Source organism: Gigantopelta aegis, chromosome 15 (genome assembly GCF_016097555.1).
Source record: "Gigantopelta aegis isolate Gae_Host chromosome 15, Gae_host_genome, whole genome shotgun sequence".
Classification (NCBI taxonomy): Eukaryota; Metazoa; Mollusca; class Gastropoda; order Neomphalida; family Peltospiridae; genus Gigantopelta; species Gigantopelta aegis.
Window position 1 is genome coordinate 29,333,465 of NC_054713.1, and position 15,340 is coordinate 29,348,804.

The window sequence follows — 15,340 nt, forward strand, 5'->3', positions numbered from 1 at the left end:
CACATTTTATTTACGGTTATATGGCATTGGACATATGGTTAAGGACCACATGGATACTGAGAGAGGAAACCCATTGTCGCCACTTCATGGGCTACTTTTTTCGATTAGCAGCAAGGGATCTTTTATATGCACCATCCCACAGACAGGATAATACATGCCACAGCCTTTGTTACACCAGTTGTGGAGCGCTGGCTGGAATGAGAAATAGACTAATGGGCTCACCGATGGGAATTGATCCTAGATCGATTGCCATTAGGCAAATGTTGTACCACTGACCAACGTAGAGCATATTGATTTATCAATTATCAGTTATTTACCAAATGTTTTACATATGGTCTTAGAGAGGAAACCCGCAACATTTTTTCATTAGTAGCAAAGGATCTGTTATATGCACTATCCCACAGACAGGACAGCACATACATTGACCTTTGATACACTAATCATGGTGCACTGGATGGAACGAGAAATAGCCCAATGGGTGCACAGATGGGGATCAATCCTAGACCGACCGCGCATCAAGCGAGTGCCTTACCACAGGGCTTTTATATGTGATGTCTCAAGACTTTAGCATCAGTATTAAAAAGCTACACTACAAGATTTAGGAATTGAAACTTTGACACTAATTTCTAGAACTGCTTTTTCTTTTTTTAGTATTTGCTGCCAGCTTAGAGTATGAGAAGCAAAGATTGCTTCTTGCAGCTTAAAGTATGAGAAGCAAAAATTGCTTCTTGCAGCTTAGAATATGAGAAGCAAGATTGCTTCTTCCAGCTTAGAATATGAGAAGCAAGATTGCTTCTTCCAGCTTAGAATATGAGAAGCAAGATTGCTTCTTGCAGCTTCCCACTCACAAAATGAATTTTGAGCCTTGGGCATTGTGATATTAATGAATGTACAGTAACCATGGTATCTTTAATTAGATTCGGTGATGATGTGGTCAAGCCATTGGGATTAAGGTTGGTAGATATTGGGTTTACATTCCGATGCTAGCTCCCATTCAAAGTCAGTTATAATGGCTTAGATGGGAGCCCTAGGGTGCAAAGTCACCACAAAAGACTTCTCTCTCACCTAATTAAAATTAGCTCCACTATTACATGTGGATCTAACAGCAGCCCGTTGGAGCTCATGTCCAGTTGACCTTTCATTCGACCAATCAAAACCTTATTTGCAAAATCATGCCTGTAATTTGAAAAGAATTTGAAAACATTCGGGATTATGCCGAGGGTATATGAAATGATTCGGGTGAATTACGAAGTATGCCGAAAACTAATTTCAATATAAAATTTTATGTAAAATTTGTTTCAAGACAGAAAAAAAAAAGTGATGGTATAGCCATAAAATCTGTTTATACTACCTACACAATCCAGAGTTTATTACTGCACTTTTCCCCCTGTTTTTTTCAATGTTGAAATAGACCAACAAGTTCGCCTATTGCATAAATAGTCTCGACCGATATTTTTAGAATTTGTATGCTCCTGAATAACGTTATAAAAGGCGAAGTTTAATTGGTCGATATTTAAATTGTTATTTATAGAGGAAATGTCACCTGGACATGGGAGTCCATGCAATGTTGTTAGATCTACTGGTGAGACCAGTAGAGCTAATTTTAATCAGATTGCTCTCTCACTAACCACAAATAACTAACCATTAATTCCTGTTCTGGACAAACAGGTCAAATAGCTGAGGTGTGTGCCCAAAACATTGTGCTTGAACACGGAAATCAATTGACAATGAAATGAATCAATGAACAACAAGGATTAAAATTATTTTATGAACTATTTTACAATTAAATGAAAACAACTAGTAAAGTTGAAATTTGCATATCAGTAGCAAACAGTAGGCATAATTACATCAAATGATTCTTGGCTTTATCATGTTTTCCCCCTGGATATATCTAAGTAGGCTCTCCCTCTGTTTCCCCACCCCATCTGTGTGTTTGTGTTTGTGTGTGTGTGTGTGTGTGTGTGTGTTTGTATTTCTCTCCTTTCTTCTCCCCCCCCACCCCCATCTCCCCTCTCTCTATCTCCCCCCTCTCTCTCTCTTCCCCATCTCTCTATCTGCCTTCTCCCCCTCTCCCCCTTCCCTCTCTCTTTGAGTGTCTTTTTTTCTCCCATTCAATCTCTCTCCTCTATATTTCTCCCTCTGTTTCTTTCTGTTTTTCTCTCTCTCTCCCTAACTTCCTTTCTCTCAACAAGGTAACAAGAATTATATCTATGTTAGACACAAAATAAGTGTAATTTGAAATGTGCTGAGGTGATGTTAAAGTAATATACTTCTCAGTTATCCATAATGGGAGTGTGTAACACAAATTAGTATGTTCACAGAAGACTGCCCATAATAAATTGATGACTTGATTGGAGACAAGTCTTCTACAAGGAGCGTCTAGCATCTGATCATCAGATAATTTAAAATGACACAATAACCTGACAAGATGTCTGGGCAGATTCGATCAATTTGGGGTTCAAACCACATCAATGGCTGCTCATTTCAAATGCCATGCCAAAAGTGAACAGAAATTGTCCCTTCAACACAAATATTTTCATATTGCGGAAATAAGATCTGGGGGCAAATTATCTGAATGAAGGGTATTCTAAAGACAGTCTTTAGAGTTAATGATGCTGTCCAATCGGGGTTATTACATCTGATTTAGATATATGGCTGTGGTCACGCAAATGTCCCACTCTCCACCCTCTTGAACACAAAGGTCAAATTGTTCAATCAAATCAATTCCTGTTGCTGACAAGTTTGTTTGTTTGTTTTGTTTTGTTTAACAACACTACTAGAGCACACTGATTTATTAATCATCAGCTACTGGATGTCAAACATTTGGTAATTTTGACATATAGTCTTAGAGAGGAAACCTGCTACTTTTTCCAGTAGTAGCAAGGGATCTTTTATATGCAGCATCCCAGACAGGATAGCACATACCATGGCCTTTGAAATGCCAGTCATGATGCACTCATTGGGATGGGGGAAAAACAGTCAATGGATCTTCTGAAATGATTCAATCCTTCAACACAAGTATTTCATGCGACTGTTCTACTGACTTGATCCCGCCCACATTCAACTGTAAAGAGTCGAGCATTTCATGCGACTGTTCTACTGACTTGATACCGCCCACATTCAACTGTAAAGAGTCAAGCATTTCAGGTGACTGCTCTACTGACTTGATTCCGCCCCCATTCAACTGTAAAGAGTCAAGCATTTCAGGTGATTGCTCTACTGACTTGATCCCACCCACATTCAACTGTAAAGAGTCAAGCATTTCAGGTGATTGCTCTACTGACTTGATTCCACCCACATTCAACTGTAAAGAATCAAGCATTTCAGGTGATTGCTCTACTGACTTGATCCCACCCCCATTCAACTGTAAAGAGTCAAGCATTTCAGGTGATTGCTCTACTGACTTGATACCGCCCACATTCAACTGTAAAGAGTCAAGCATTTCAGGCGACTGCTCTACTGACTTGATCCCACCCCCATTCAACTGTAATGAGTCAAGCATTTCAGGTGATTGCTCTACTGACTTGATCCCACCCCCATTCAACTGTCAAGAGTCAAGCATTTCAGGTGATTGCTCTACTGACTTGATTTCGCCCCCATTCAACTGTAAAGAGTCAAGCATTTCAGGCGACTGCTCTACTAATTAACAAAAATTAACAAATCATTTGGTCATAATGCAACTTTGACACTGTTCATTTAGCTGGAAAACAAATTTATCTACCATTAACATCTGCATTTATTTTTAACATCTGTAACAGAGAGACAAAGACATCTTTAGAACATTACAAACAGAAAGATGATTTCCCTTATGGTATGGAACCACATTCTAAGCTAAATGTAGCAAGCATTTTCATCTGTCAAGGGCACAGATAATCTAATTTATTTCAAAGCTTCCCAGCAGTTCATCAGTTTGTATTCACAAAAATCAAACACAACTACTAAAGATACCTCAGTGAGCCAGCAACAGAAGGAAATATAGGTCAGAGAGAAACACATTAAAGTTGGAATAATTGGTTTTCGACAAAAATTGATTTTCACTCCAAGATTAAGCCTTATATTCAAGTGAACATATTGTGTCAACTTATTCCACAAACAGAATACTATTTTCCTGTTCATAAACCTTGTTAGTTAAGAGAACTGGATAGGAAAATGTCCTTAACAAAATGGCTCACAGTGTACATGGATGACATGGAAGCAAACACAGAATTTTTTTAAATATTAAGACAGTTCAGTGCAGTCAGGTCACACTGAAATAGAATCTGTTTTCTTTTACACCTTCCCACACACATTTTGAATATAATTGTATTAACTGAAAAACAAAAGGTTCATATCATTCCTGTATAACTTAATTAAAATGGTAATAGTAAAAATATCATGAAACATTTTATAAAATAAAGTTGAATTTTAGTTGCTTCTACTTTTTTTCTTTCTTCACATAAAATAATTTTTGTAATTTGTTTTTAAACAAAAACTTTTATTGCTAGCTTATATTACAACTTTTCCAAATGTTAATCTTGTTTTGCAATACTAGAAAACAGATAATTTGTCTGGTGTGTCACTAAATTTTGTAAATATTTCACATTCTCGAGACCTAAGAAATCAAAGAAATACACCCATCTCCCTCAAACTGGAAGAAACCTGGAAAATCTTCATCCATCATGAGGGACGGGATGTAGCCCAGTGGTAAAGCACTCGCTCGATGCGCGATCGGTCTGGGATCGATCCCCATCGATGGGTCAGTTGGGCTATATCTCATTCCAGCCAGTGCACCACGACTGGCATATCTACGGTCATGGTATGCACTACCCTGTCTGTGGGATGGTGCATATAAAAGATACCTTGCTGCTAATCGAAAAGAGTAGCCCATGAAGTGGCGACAGCAGGTTTCCTCCCTCAATATTTGTGTGGTCCTTAACCATATGTCTGATGCCATATAACCGTAAATAAAATGTGTTGAGTGCGTCGTTAAATAAAACATTTCATTCTTTCATACATCATAATTTTACTGCATGTAACTGTAAGCATTAAAAAAAAAAATCATATTCTCAACCGAGACATAAGAAATCAAATAAACACACCAGTCTCCCTCAGACTGGACAAGGATTTGAAACCACTGTTAAAACTACAAACCAGATAATTTTACTGTTATATAAGTATATTTTATAAATATTTCACATTCTCACCTTGAGACATACAAAATCGAAGAATATATTCCCATTACCCTCAGACTAGAAGAGAACTCCAAAAATTTTAACCATCATTAATGACTATAAACCAGATCATTTTATTCTATAACTGAAAGCATATTTTATATTTTACTGCAGAGCCTATTATGGGGGGTTTCCCCAGTTGCACGGACCGCCACCGGCTAAAAAAAACCCAAACCACATAGATCTAAATTGATGTCCACGTAAAATTTATAATTTCAAATTATAAACATTTACATATTGTTTCGGAACGCTGCCCCCCCCCCCCCCCCGAAGAATAATCCACCTCTGTACTGGTGTACATTTTTTCGTATTCTCACCTCGCGACAAGAAATCAAATAAATACACCCGTCTCCCTCAGACTGGAAGAGAACTTGAAAATATTTATCCATCATTAACACTAAAAACAAAATAATTTTACTCTCTGTAACTGAAAGCATATTTCACATTTTTCTAGTATACATTTTTTCGTATTCTCACCTTGAGACATAAGAAATCAAAGAAATACATCCATCTCCCTCGGACTGGAAGAGAACTTGAAAATCTTTATCCATCGTTAAAGACTGAACAAAGTCGAATGAAGTTGAATGCCGACCACAATCAGGTGGATCTCATTCTACTTGATTCGTAAGTGGGTCAGGTGAACAGTGTAATGAAATGTGGCCAGCGTTTCACTACATACATCATAATTGGCTACTTCCCTCTGGACTCCAGGGTCAAATCAATCTAGAGATAATTAAGGGCTCTAAGAAATTAATTAATCAACGAGGATGAAAACACTTTATAAATAGGTTATAGCCCATTTGATATTAAGTCTTGTCATAAAATGTGCATTAGTAAAAATGTACATGACAAGTCTCTTCCAGTTCTCTGATGATAAAGGATATAAGTATGTGTATTTGTTTGTTGACATCTCCGGTCATTTTAAACCACAGTTATTTGGTGTCTAGCTCATGGTTATTTCAACACTTGGAAAGGAATGTTTGTGTGATGACACTTCAGCACATTTTAAACCACAGTTATTTGGTGTCTAGCTCATGGTTATTCCAACACTTGGAAAGGAATGTTTGTGTGATGATACTTCAGCACATTGGTGGATGAATGGATGGATGGGTGGATGGATAAATGGATGAATGCACAAAAAGACAGATGGATGAATGGATGGATGGATGGATGGATGGATGGATGGATGGATGGATGGATGGATGGATGGATGCATGCATGCATGGAAGCATGAATGGATGTATGAATGGGTTGGTGGATGGATGATGGTGTGTATGAGTGGGTTGATGGATGCATAAATAGACAGATGAATAGATGGACGGATTGATGAATGGGTGGATGGATGGATGGATGGATGGATGAATGCATGAATGGACAGATGGATGGGATAAATGGACAAAAGAAACAGGGACAGGAATGAATGAATGAATGAATGAATAAATGAATGAATGAATGTTTAACGACACCCCAGCACGAAAAATACATCGGCTATTGGGTGTCAAACTATGGTAATGCAAACAAATAAATAAAGTGATGACTAACACCAATATAAAAATTCAAGGTTTAAACAAAAAACAGTGTAAAGAACTGTGCAAAAATACAAATACAAATATCACAGAATTTTACGGACACCGAATTTTACTCCAAACTTCAATTTGTGCTGTATTGGCCATTCTCAAAGAGAATGTTACACCCCTGCACTACGGTGAGGTTACAGCACACGCAGAGGCAGGGACAGGAAGCGATGCCACCGTGAAGATCAGCTCCATAAAACCATGAACCAATTAAAAAAAAGAAAAAAGGAATATTAACAAAATATCATCACTCAGTGGGAGGTTATTAATGAGAACATTATAATTAAATATCACAGTTCACTAAATCTTGCTTAGCTGACAAAATGGGGGGTGTGAGACCATGTGGCACCAGTTAGTCATCAGTTACTTTAAAAAAAAGACAGAAACACCACTGGTGGCACAATTATCAGTTAATCATCAGGGTTGGGGTTTTTTTTAAAACAGAGACACCATTGTATTTAACTCAGTGATCCAGACAGAGACACCATTGTATTTATCTCAGTGATTCAGATACACACACCACTGGTATTTACCTCAGTGATTTAGACAGACACACCACTGGTATTTACCTCAGTGATCCAGACAGAGACACCACTGGTATTTACCTCAGTGATCCAGACAGATACACCACTGGTATTTACCTCAGTGATCCAGACAGATACACCACTGGTATTTACCTCAGTGATCCAGACAGATACACCACTGGTATTTACCTCAGTGATTCAGACAGAGACACCACTGGTATTTACCTCAGTGATCCAGACAGATACACCACTGGTATTTACCTCAGTGATCTAGACAGACACACCACTGGTATTTACCTCAGTGATCCAGACAGACAAACCACTGGTATTTACCTCAGTGATCCAGACAGATACACCACTGGTATTTACCTCAGTGATCCAGACAGACACACCACTGGTATTTACCTCAGTGATCCAGACAGACACACCACTGGTATTTACCTCAGTGATCCAGACAGACACACCACTGGTATTTACCTCAGTGATCCAGACAGACACACCACTGGTATTTACCTCAGTGATCCAGACAGACACACCACTGGTATTTACCTCAGTGATCCAGACAGACACACCACTGGTATTTACCTCAGTGATCCAGACAGACACACCACTGGTATTTACCTCAGTGATCCAGACAGACACACCACTGGTATTTACCTCAGTGATCCAGACAGATACACCACTGGTATTTACCTCAGTGATCCAGACAGACACACCACTGGTATTTACCTCAGTGATCCAGACAGACAAACCACTGGTATTTACCTCAGTGATCCAGACAGACAAACCACTGGTATTTACCTCAGTGATCCAGACAGACACACCAGTGGTATTTACCTCAGTGATCCAGACAGACACACCACTGGTATTTACCTCAGTGATCCAGACAGATACACCACTGGTATTTACCTCAGTGTATTTACCCAGACAGACACACCAGTGGTATTTACCTCAGTGATCCAGACAGACACACCACTGGTATTTACCTCAGTGTATTTACCCAGACAGACACACCAGTGGTATTTACCTCAGTGATCCAGACAGACACACCACTGGCATTTACCTCAGTGATCCAGACAGACACACCACTGGTATTTACCTCAGTGTATTTACCCAGACAGACACACCAGTGGTATTTACCTCAGTGATCCAGACAGACACACCACTGGTATTTACCTCAGTGATCCAGACACACCACTGGTATTTACCTCAGTGTATTTACCCAGACAGTTAAAACACTGCTGCCTTTTTTATGTTTTATTATCAATGACTTTCCCAATCTCTATTCACAATATCCATTCTAACAAATTTATCATTGATCAGTATTGAAAGGTCTGTTTTCTTCTTCTGAAATCCAGCTAGTGAAGGCTGATCCAAATGTTTGGTCACATGAAAAGTGGTGATGAAAGTCAATGCTTAAAATTACCCATCACCACAGAACAGTTAAATAATAGTTAAATAATCAACAACAAAATGAAAGTGAACACATAAAAAGAAGAAATCACTAGGATGATATAAGTGGAAAAACAAGTCATCCTAATTTACACAGAGACAGCTATTAATGTGAAACAGGCATGCATTTTCCAGGATTTCATTAAATCACCATATTTAATATACAGCATATAATTTTTTAAAGATTTTCCATCAACTCTAAACAACTAAAAGTGCTAGGTTGTTGTTTTTTAAATTTAAATTTATGTTTTATTCACCATCTTCATATTGTAATAACATTTCACATGGTACATTTTATAATGCATTATCAGTACAGATATAGTACTGACATCTTTACACGACGAATTACATACCGAAATTAAAGCACTAGTATTTATTCCATCCTACAACTGCACAAATTTTACACAACAACCCAAAATAAACGAAATACATTTATAGTTTCCAAACCACAATAATTACCCAACCTAGAACTCCTCAACTGAATTCCAATAGGTTAAAATAAATAATTTCAGTTTTTCTTCATCTGAGGAAAGCACCATCATTATCCCACCCACAAATTTCTATGAGAGGCAGATGTGCTGAGCTGATCGTTACTGAATTCTAGATTTAGAATCGACTGAGGACTTCTGTGGTGCAAATGAATGCTAAATCACTTGCTGTGGAACTGCTATGGACAGTTTCCTGTGAAATGACAGTGATTGTCACCATTGGAATCAGGTGAAGTAGACTTGGAGAGATTTGCACAAGTTGACACAAAATAAAAAATGTAATTATATTTGTGAATTTCATATCGATGTATAGATATTTTAAAGATTTATACAAGTTGACACAAAATAAAAATATAATTATATTTGTGAATTTCATATCGATGTATAGATATTTTAAAGATTTATATAAGCTGACACAAAATAAAAATATAATTATATTTGTGAATTTCATATCGATGTAATAGATATTTTCAGAGATTTATACAAGTTGACACAAAATATATATATATATATATATATTTTTTTTTTTTTGAATTTCATATCGATGTATAGATATTTTTCAGAGAAAGTAATTATAGAGATTTATACAAGTTGACACAAAATAAAAATGTAATTATAAATGTGAATTTCATATTGATGTAAAGATATTTTTCAGTTAAATTAATAGAGATTTATACAAGTTGACACAAAATAAAACTAATTATCTTTGTGAATTTCATATTGAAATATAGATATTGTTCAAAGAAAGTAACAGATTTATATAAGTTGACACAAAATAAAAATGTTATTATTGATGTATAGATATTTTTCAGAAAAAGTAATAGAGATTTGCGCAAATTGACGCAAAATTAAAGTATTAATACATAGTTATTTTTCTGAGAGTAATATACATGATTTACAATATAATATTGTTTATGCATTACGATAAAAGAAACAAGACTAAAATTATTTTCCATCTTTTCCATCATCTACTAAATGATCAATTAAACAATACAATTAAAGTTTGTTTTGTTCAATGACACCACTAGAGCACACTGATTTATTAATCATCAGTTATTGGATGTCAAACACTTGATAGTTCTAACGTGTAGTCATAGAGGAAACCTACATTTTTCCATTAGTAGCAAGAGATCTTTTATATATGTACTTTCCCATACACAGGACAAAACATACCACAGCCTTTGATATACTAATCGACCGGCCTTGGTGGCATCGTGGTTAGGCCATCGGTCTACAGGCTGGTAGGTACTGGGTTCGGATCCCAGTCGAGGCATGGGATTTTTAATCCAGATACCGACTCCAAACCCTGAGTGAGTGCTCCGCAAGGCTCAGTGGGTAGGTGTAAACCACTTGCACCGACCATTGATCCATAACTGGTTCAACAAAGGCCATGGTTTGTGCTATCCTGACTGTGGGAAGCGCAAATAAAAGATCCCTTGCTGCCTGTTGTAAAAGAGTAGCCTATGTGGCAACAGCGGGTTTCCTCTAAAAAAAACCAGTGTCAGAATGACCATATGTTTGACGTTCAATAGCCGATGATAAGATAAAAAAATCAATGTGCTGTAGTGGCGTCGTTAGATAAAACAAACTTTACTTTTTTTATCCTGAATAAAAATGGTCACATCTGAAATGTTATTTCAGCTAACACATATTTAGCCTAAACTATAGCAAAGGTCAACAGCCATGCCAACTGCTTACAAATTTATTCGACAACTTGCTACTTAAGAAATTCTTAATGATGGCCATTACTCAAGACTCCTCATGCAGACGAAAGAAACGTCATATTGATTTTTCAGCCCCTTTTAATTTGTTCATTTGAATGCAAATAACAGCGAACAGCAAAAGCCGTCATAAAATCATAGATAAACCCAGGCAGACAGAAGACGATTGATGAAGTGTCAACTAACCTGATTATAAAAGACAAAGGTGACTACAAATAACCAGATATTATGTACTTTTAATTCCTCCGTTTGCTTTACTGCACCGACAACTGATGTGGGCGTTTATTAAAGTGGCAGTATCTCTGTTGAATTATTTATTTTAAGCAACATTTTTGACATGTGTTGTTTTTTTTCTATTCGTACACAAATATATATAGTTAAAAGTTAAATGTTTGTTTTGTTTAACAACCATTATAGTAAATTGATTTTTTAATCATTTACTATTGGTTAAAAGTTAAAGTTTGTTTTGTTTAACGACAACACTAGAGCACAGTGATTTATTAATCATCGGCTATTGGATGTCAAACATTTGGTAATTCTCACATAGTCTTAGAGAGGAAACCCACTACACTGTTCCGATTAGTAGCAAAGATCTTTTATATGCACCATCCCACAGACAGGACAGGACAGGACATACCACATCATTTGATATACCAGTCCTGGTGCAATGGCAGGAACGAAAAAAATAATATAGTCTAAAAGACAATACTGAAAATGTCATCAAAAACCAACCTGTATTGTAATTAATCAAATAATGTAATTATAAATAAAAATCATGACATTACATCTGACTTAAATGCAGGGTCATACACCAGCCCAGATAGCTAAGGTGTATGCCCAGGATAGCGTGGTTGAACCATAAGTGGACATAACCACGAAAATAAGTTACATTTCAAACTGTTATTTTAAGTTTCTAAATCCTATGAGTGATTTGCTCTTTTTCATTATCAATGCTTAGGTCATTCAGGACTCAAATGTAACTTTAATTTTATCAATAAAAATTTGTGTCGAATTTACAAAGCCTGGGGTTTTTTTTAAACGCAAGTGTTTAAGCATTGTAGTTACATGTGTGTAAAGGAGGAGGAGGAAATGTTTTATTTAACAACACACTCAACACATTTTATTTACGGTTATATGACGTCGGACATATGGTTAAGAACCACACAGATATTGAGAGGAAACCCGCTGTCACCACTTCCTGGGCTATTCTTTTTGATTAGCAGCAAGGGATCTTTTATACGCACCATCCCACAGACAGGGTAGTACATACCACGGTCTTTGATAAACCAGTCGTGGTGCACTGGCTTAACCTTCTGACTACTGCAGGCGAGATATCTCGCCCGACGTCACGTCAGTCGATATACTGTACACTGTATACAGTGCATTCCCCAATTCATATTTCCCGCCGTTTTGCACACGACACTTACCGGAAACGGAAATATAATTAAAGAAAAAAGATTTTTTTTCAAAATGGTGGTTTTTGTTTTGATTTTTTCAATTGAAAATACCTTGAAATTTTGAGTTCAAAAAGTGGTTTTCGGCAAGTATTTTCAGGGATCGATAGCTGATTGTAACAGCTAATTTGATAATAAATTTGATCGTTTTACCAACAACGAAAATTACCAAATATTGCAATATGAATCGTAGTTCGGGTTTAAAAAAAAATTCTGGTCAGAAAACCACTGTTATTGGGAATAATGGACATAAATACTGGACAGCTGGACACAAATGCCCGTAAGTAAACGCAACTTTTTCGATTTTTTGCCTAATTTTAATCACCATTATCCGATCTAAAATAATAAAAATTACAAAAAAAGACATGAAAATAATACTTACCGATTCATATATGAACTTTATTTCATGTATTTATGAAACATTTAAGTGAATATATGTGAGTAAAAATTATAAACTTGTACCCACTCAACGTGTTTTTTGTTAAAAATTAATCCAGTAGTCTAAAGGTTAAATGAGAAATAGCCCAATGGGCCCACCGACAGGGATCAATCCTAGACCGTTACAAGTGGGTAAGACATAAACATGCTTTGTAAATTTGGCCCTTCATAAACAACTATAACTGATCTTTAGTACTGCCAGTTTGTTTGTATAATTAAAACTAAAATCTCAGTAACCTCCATAGCAAAACATAAATAATTTTTTCCATATGTTTATAGTAAAGCTGACAAACTATTTAATAGCTGAATAATAAATTATGCAGAAGCATGTTTTAATCAATATGGAATGAAAGAATGAATGAATGAATGTTTAACGACACCCCAGCATGAAAAATACATCGGCTAGTGGGTGTCAAACTATGGTAAAGCAATATGGAATGAATTAATGTTTATAACAACACCCCCAGCATGAATTAATCAAGATGGAAATATACAACAACAAAAAACACTAAATTCATTTACTAACAAAAAGCCAGACGGCATAACAAGAGCTTGTGAAATGGAAAGAAAAAACTCTCAGTCCAATTTCTTTTGAATTAGACTCATTTTCAGAGAAGAAAAAGCCAAAAGCTTTTTGAGTGCAGACAAAACTGAAATTAACTGTCAGTGCATAACACACGGTGAGGCTTTAAGTCAACTACGGAGATTAGTTGATATTAGATTTCAAGCCACAATCTGCTTGCAGCCACACAAGGTGGTTAATACAATAGGAAACTGTCAACAGAGTTTGCACTGCATTTCCAGCACCATCGCAATCGAAATAAGAAACAGAAATTGCTTTCACTTCAAAATAGGTATTTCGGTGAAAGGAATAACCTGAAGTTAATGGCATGAGCTTCCTTCTTCCAAGAAAGGTCTCAACCATTTCCCTTAGATTTTAGCCCATGTGTCAAACCGTAATCCCCACACATTGACTACAGGAAGAGAAGAAAATTAAACAACAGGTTTAATGCATACCTCATACGATTCTTCCGCCCACTAAACGTGATACAGGAATTCCATCGACGATAACGGTTGGTCATTTCTGTCACTGGTGCTTTTTGTTCGTCCTGGAAATTCCTACAGCTTTGCGAGCCAATCATCTTGTAAGTTTTTAATTTTAAAATAAACCTCGATATAAATGGAAGCTCAACCCAGAGGTCAGGGGTTGAAAATTGAAACAAGTCTCAGAAGTCGGCTGATTTCACCGAGAATCTCTACCACTTTTCTGTACTCTTGGCAAACAAGTCTCTAGTATGAAACAAGTCTCTTATAGAGTGAACCACACTTACTATCTGATATAACCACCAGACAATGTAGCGTTATTCCACTCACCACCTCAGCAGACAATGAAATTCTTGTATGTCTTCGCAAATATTTTTTGGTAACACCTTATAAAACCATATCACCGTTGTCCAATCTAAGAATGTGTCTAAAAAATCTCCTTCTGCATGATGCGATTGTGGCGTGAGTCATGGAATGGCACGCCACAGGAAGAGTCTGTCTGTAACGAAATGACCCCAAACAGTTGGTGAGATTTTGGGTAAGAGCACCGCATCTCAGCGTCCAAGGGGCAAGGAGAATTGATTTTGCTCTTCTGGCATGTCGGAATTAAATTCATTCATCACAGTTGTCGATCGAGAGCTCTAAGTAACGGAATCCGCCATGGTAATTCGTGCCAGTGATTAGAAATCACAATCAGGAGGGAATATGACTATTCATTAACGCCGCTGATGAAATCGTTGTTTGTCCCCACGATGGTTCAGCGATTCTGAGACCCCTGTCCGAGTGCCCGATATTTGGCAGAAATTATTCACTTCAATATAATTACAGGGGGATTCTCTCTGACGAAACACAGGCATGAAAAAGGCAACGTCCTACGTGTTTCCGAGACGAGTATCGTAACAAAATTACACTTGGTCCAAAGGTTAGGTCCACGGAGAGTAATAACATGAATTGTAAAAACGAAGCTTACATTAATATTCGGGTTATCTGTTCGCTTTTGAGCAAACTTAATGTGGGGTAAATCCTAATTGTGTGTTGTCCGTGTCATTATTATTCATATTATTCAAAGTAAATGGCGCAGTAAACACCGTATCCCACACATGAGATATAACATCTTGTGACATCACGACTCTATATTACCTCATTATGGTGTGGGCGAGATGTAGCTCAGTGGTAGAGCACTTGCCTGAGATGGGACAAAAAGATCAACCACAGAAGCTAATTAATTAATTAATTAATCATCAGCTATTGAATGTCAAATGTAGTCTGGAAAGCCACTACATTTTTCCAGTAGCAGCAAGGGATCTTTTATATGTACTTTTCCCATTGACAGGGGTGGAATGTAGTCCAGTGGTAAAGTGCTCGCTTGATGCGCAGTCAGTTTGGGATCAATCCCAGTCGGTGGGCCCTATTTCTCATTCCAGCCAGTATATCG

At 36.9% G+C, this 15,340-nt stretch overlaps 1 protein-coding gene across 4 annotated transcripts in view; it reads right to left on the reverse strand.

The window, feature by feature from the left end:
* Window positions 1-15,340, reverse strand: part of LOC121390418 (rap1 GTPase-activating protein 1-like) — a 204,363-nt gene that overhangs the window by 81,930 nt on the left and 107,093 nt on the right. The gene's annotated exons all lie outside the window — the stretch shown is intronic.